We start from the raw sequence: 5,605 nt of genomic DNA on the forward strand, positions 1-5,605 counted from the left end.
GCTCTAATCTCCCCCTGAGATTTACACAGCTGTTCTCTTTGAGATTCCCAGCATGAATTAAGTAGGAAGATAGTGTTTGGAGGCTGGGCACTGAAGGTTTGGCCACCCCAAAAAACAGCCCATGCTAGTCTGGGTATTTTTTTTTTTAAGTTTCAAATGTACTTTATTTCTTCAATAGTGCCATATTTAAATGAGTACACAGTGCTTTCACTTGGCATCAGTTATGAGTTGGTTTTAAAACAATTCAGTATTACACCAGCTGGGATGATTACTGGTCTCTCAAATCCTTTGGGATGACTATGCCATATTTAAATGAGTACACAGTGCTTTCACTTGGCATCAGTTATGAGTTGGTTTTGAAACAATTCAGTATTACACCAGCTGGGATGATTACTGGTCTCTCAAATCCTTTGGGATGACTCTGCCAGCAGGGGACAGGTTCCATTGCATTCCAATGTGTGTTGCTGTATATGTCCACACAGCAATACAGAAAGTGGCTCCACTAGCTAATACAGTGTCACCATATTTGTCATGGAAATCAGGTGTACATTTCTGGTGGCTCTGCCTTGCCATTGTTTGCTGAATGCTTCGAATTTGGGGATGACTTAGTGCATTTTGGGCCAATGGAAATATCAAGAATCTGAAGATAGAAATGAGGCAACTGCAGCTGCTGGTTTGGTGCAAACTTGCTTCAGGTGCCCCGGCAAGGAGTCCTGAAAAACCTCACTAGTCGTGTTTGACTGTAGGTTTGTCCAGGGTCCGAGAGCAGAAGAGGTATGAAGGGGCTTCCTATCTAGGTAATTCTGTGATTCATGAGATGAACTTGAGAAGGTTTTTCTCAACCTGCTTTACCTGTCTTATATCAGTGGAGTGTCCTCTCAGATTTGGGGAGTAAGTTTTCTGTCCACCTTAGTCTACCATGCGTTTGTGAGAGATGCTGTGTCCTCCCCATCACTGCATCAGTGACAATATGGGCTGGGAAGGGGGGCTACTAACCAAGTGCCATTTTAAACCAGAAATCTCAATATTAAAAATATCGACATTAACATTAAAAAGTCAAAACCACCTTTCTGCAAATTACTTTGTGTCCGGGACATAGGCTTTGCAGATTTGGGGCTTACCAGCCTCTGTAAACAAGGGCCAATTTCATACAATAAATCTCTAGATAGATAGATCAATGGATAGATAGATAGGGATCTCCTATAGGTTTTGTTTCTCTGGAGAAGCCTGACTAGCGAAATGAGGATAACAGAAAGGACCCAGAACATTGCCCACAAGGCACTGCAAAGTGGCCTGAGTGTTTCAGGACTCCTGACCCACCTGCTGAGATGCCTGGCACTGGGGATATACCCTGGCCTCTGTGCATTTTCCTATCCCATCAGCAAGAGGTTGGACTGGATGGTCCTTGAGAGCTCTTTCAATTCTGATATTCCAGGTGTCCTGAGATGGTGAATTACTGAGAAGTGAACAGAACCAAGCCTCCATGCCATTTTCCACCTACCACATTGGCAATGGGCAATGTCCACTCCGACCCTTATCCCTCAAACAAAGATACCAGTGGATGTTTGCAAGGACTTGGGGAAATAGGCAAGACAAGACATTCTAAGCAGAGGGCATGAGCAAAGTCACGGTGGTGAGAAATTGCTCGTTGTATATTCAGGGGAGGGAGTGGCTTGGGGTGACAGGCTGTCTAAAAGGAAAATTTTAATACATGTGCAGCCCTTTGTGTTTTCGGAAGCCCTTTCACACCCTTCTCATAACCATGGATCAATATTTTTATGCTTATTTTACAGAAAAGGAAACTGAGGCTCAGAGGACAGAAGCTACTTCTTTAGGGTCACACAGCTGGAAAACAGCAGGGCTGAGATTTGAAGCCAAGTCTATCTGTGCTCTTCCCAGCACCACAGAGCCTTAGAGGCTCTATGACCGAGCATATCTAGTCACATATTTTGCATTATCCTAATGACAAATGAGTGTGATTCATTAGACCAGCCATACAGTCATTCTGATTCCACTGTCAAAGTGGGGGAAAAACAAATCAATCATTGCTTGATCCAAGGTGTTTTTATTTTGGTTCCAGGAGTGCCTGGAGAGGAGATGTATTTTGATTTTAACAGCCCGCCTGCTTGTGCACGAGGTGAAGGGGAGATTATAACTTTATTCTCGCTTGGGGGCAACTGGTTATGTCTGGAAACATTTGAACATCCCATAAAGCTCATTTCTTTTGCAAATGAGTCAGATAACACAGAACACTTCAAAGTTAAATTCCGTTGGGCTTTCCATCTGGCTGGCCTCTGGGGGAATGCCTCGCGCACTGCCTTTGTTAATCAGGTTCTGGGAGTTAGAATTTTATGCTGAAATACAAATAACTGTGCATTCGTGGGGAACAAAGCCAAGATATGATCTCAGCTGCATTTGGACTGAAATTCCCCATCTCCTGCTAATGCTCTCCACCTTCCACACGGACAGCAACAAACACTTTCTTGCTCCAAGCAGCTGCGTTCTTTCACCCCCTCCACCTAGGCAGGCAGGCGTGGCGAGACATGGCCTGTCACCCTGTCTCTGCTTGTTGTGTGCTCTCAGATAGGACTCTGGTCTGCGTGAGCCTCACTGCTCTGTATGTACGTCTAGAGGGGAACACAGTTCCTTGGGGAGTCCTGTGGAGTGGCTTGCTCCAATCTACCCTCCTCCTAGGGTGGAGAGGTTGGACAGCTTAAGATCATCTTTCCCAGATGCCCTTGAAGCCAGAGTCCTGGATGTGAAGTAGGTGCCATCCAATGGGTATGCTTGTGTGAGTTCTGGAAGTCAGAAGTGAGGAAGGCCCATTCCCCCAGCCCTGCTTCCTCTGGTGAGCAAGGTCACAGAAACATGAGGTTTCACTGCCTGCGTTCCTGTGCATTCTCCGCTTTCATAGGATCCAGAGCCTTTTGCAACAGCAGTGGCAGCAGCAGCACCAGCAGCAGTTCCAGCTTTTCTATTCACGCAGCGCCCAGTGGTGTTCTCAGAGGCAGGAGCAACCCCAGGGGTCAGCTCTGTGTTGTCCTGAGAGCTCTTCCGTCACACCCCAGCTCTGGTTAAATCCCTTCCTGCCGAAGGAGCCTAGGTGGTTTGTGTTCCCAGCACGGAACTTGCTTGATATACATCTAAACTGTCTTTGATAAGAAATTTAGTCCCTTCCTATGGATTTCTCAAGATTTTTGTATCTTGAGATGTCTGGGGCAAGGACAGGGAATTTACATGTCCTGGCGAAGGAGCCTAGGTGGTTTGTGTTCCCAGCACGGAACTTGCTTGATATACATCTAAACTGTCTTTGATAAGAAATTTAGTCCCTTCCTATGGGTTTCTCAAGATTTTTGTATCTTGAGATGTCTGGGGCAAGGACAGGGAATTTACATGTCCTGGCTTTTGCCTGCCATCTCTTGTTCCGAAGTTCCATAATAGCTTCCATTCAGCCACCTCGGGTTACCTTTTCACCATGTGTATTGTCAGGGTTCTCCTGAGAAACAGAACCAATACAGTGTGTGTGTGTAGAAAGAGAGAGATTTATTCCAGGGAACTGGCCCACACACTTGTGTCCCCTCCCCTCCCCTCCACCTCCCCACCTCTCTGGAAGCACTTGCCCCCAGCCTGGGCACTGCCCTTTCTTGGCTGAAGCCAGCCGCCTCTGCTCAGGCCCCTCAGGACTGTCCCTGGCAGCTCCCTTCTAGCTCCCATTGGCTGAGGTTTCTTCCTCTCTTGCAGTGGGTGCAGGAGTCTGGGCACTCACATCCCTGGCTGGGGAGCAAGGGAGGGTCAGGCTGTCTGTGGGATGTGGCTCCAGGAGAGGGCCCACCTGGCTAAGGGCCAGAGTCCCGTGGGTATGCCATCAGGGATGGACCCCTAGGCTGGGCTGGGCAAAGGGGTGCTCCACTCACTTCTCTTGCAGTCCTATGCTCACTCTAGTCCTAGTCTTAGTAGCTCTCAAGGCAGCACGTTGACCTACAGTTGGTGTTGACTGGCTAATGCTGTTGGTAGACATGTGGGGAGGAGCTGGGCCTCCCTCCCTCCTGTGCACTTGGCTCAGCGCCCTCAACACGGACATCCTGAGGGAAGCAAGGACCCTGTTTCTGCCTGCAGCACCCTGGGGATTTCCCCAAGTGTCACCTGCCTGCCGCCACCACCCACAGTTAGGTTTGGTCTCCAGGGGCAGCTCCTTTCCTGCAGGTCTGGCTTCTGATGCTGCTCAGCCACTGGTCATCAAAGCTCTCAGAGATGGAATGGACAGTGAGCAGAGGCCTGGACTTCCTGTGCCTTCTCCACGAGAAGCCAGGTGCTGGGGCTAATGGGCACAGGAGGTGGACAGACCTGGTTTCAGATCCTGGCTGTAGCACTTGGAATGTGTGTTGGTTACACTCTGGGCCTCAGCCACCTGCTCTGACAGTAGTTAGCCAGCCCCTACCCAACAAGACTGTTCCATGGCTGTAATGAGAGGGGCTGTAAAGAGGACTCTGTTGTGCACGTGCATGTCCTGCACCCGCAGAAGAGCCGGGGATGGAGCAGCAAGCACCAGCACCAGGACAGAGTGAGAGAAGCCCATGAAAGCTGCGTGTATCGTCTGGCATACAGCAGGTGCTCAACACTGAATGGGCAGAGGCTGGGAGGCAGAGAGAACCACACCAGGCACCCTGTTCCCTGCCTCCCAGGCCAGGGCTCGTTCCTCTGCCCGGCCCTGTGTGCCTTGCCAATGTTAGCATTTGCCAAATAGTTGACTATGGAAATCACCTCGGATGTGCATTTGATCCAAGATATGTGGCATTCCCCGTACCCATGACAAGTATCTTCTTGGTCCATTTCTTGGCCCAAGGATGCTCTTTATTCCTTAGCTCCCGCTTCATGGTGTGAGGTTCTAGACCCGTGCAGAAAGCACCAACCGCGGGGTCTCCCTCCGTGAGCTCTGTGCTGCTTCAGCCCGGGAGTGCCTTGAGGCTTGAGAGGAAGCCCCAGGAGAGCACGCAGTGGGCAGGGAGAGGCGCAGGCCAGGCCAGACCCTGGGCTTCCACTTCGCTTTGCCTCTGCTCAGCTGTGAGACCTCAGGCAAGTCACAACTCAAGCCTCAGTCTCCCATCTGCCACCGGAGAGGTCTCAAATGCTAGCCTCGGAGGCATTTGGTACCCTCACCTCCTGGGCACAAATAAAGAGAAAACTCACCCAAGGCCTCAGAGTCCCTCTTACATTTGTGCGTGCACACTGAGCTTATTGAAACGCTGGCCATGTCATAGCTCTCCTTAGCATGGCCTTTGTCTCCCTGTCCCTTCATTAGTCACAGCCACTTGGCATGCTCGGTCCAAACTGCCTCACGAAAGCCTAATGCCCAGGACCGAGGAGGTGTAGTTGAGCAGAAACTCTGTGAAAGCCCGAGGACGTGACTCTGTCATGGACACACACCATTCTCAGAGCTTGAGTCTGTGACTCCTGGCTCCCTGAACTGTTAGTCTGAACATTTACGTATCCATGCCAAAGCATCTTTCCCTTTTCCAGCTGTGCTACAACATGAATTCAGAGCTTCTGGCCATCCCCACACACCTTAAGCTTCAGAGACACTATTAAGCTACTTTGTAATTAGAAA

The 5,605-nt window shown here is 49.7% G+C and overlaps 1 pseudogene across 1 annotated transcript; it reads right to left on the reverse strand.

Annotated features, from left to right (window-relative positions):
* Nucleotides 1–390: 390 nt before the first annotated feature.
* Nucleotides 391–3,477, reverse strand: LOC103600125 (annotated as a pseudogene). The gene is made up of 2 exons (XR_551367.1): nucleotides 3,467–3,477; nucleotides 391–640 (listed from the first exon to the last, which is right to left on the reverse strand). The product of XR_551367.1 is annotated as a cytochrome c oxidase subunit 7B, mitochondrial pseudogene (transcript).
* Between the last annotated feature and the right edge of the window lie 2,128 nt (nucleotides 3,478–5,605).

The sequence above is a fragment of the Galeopterus variegatus genome, unplaced genomic scaffold (assembly GCF_000696425.1).
Source record: "Galeopterus variegatus unplaced genomic scaffold, G_variegatus-3.0.2 Scaffold3237, whole genome shotgun sequence".
NCBI classification, from domain to species: domain Eukaryota; kingdom Metazoa; phylum Chordata; class Mammalia; order Dermoptera; family Cynocephalidae; genus Galeopterus; species Galeopterus variegatus.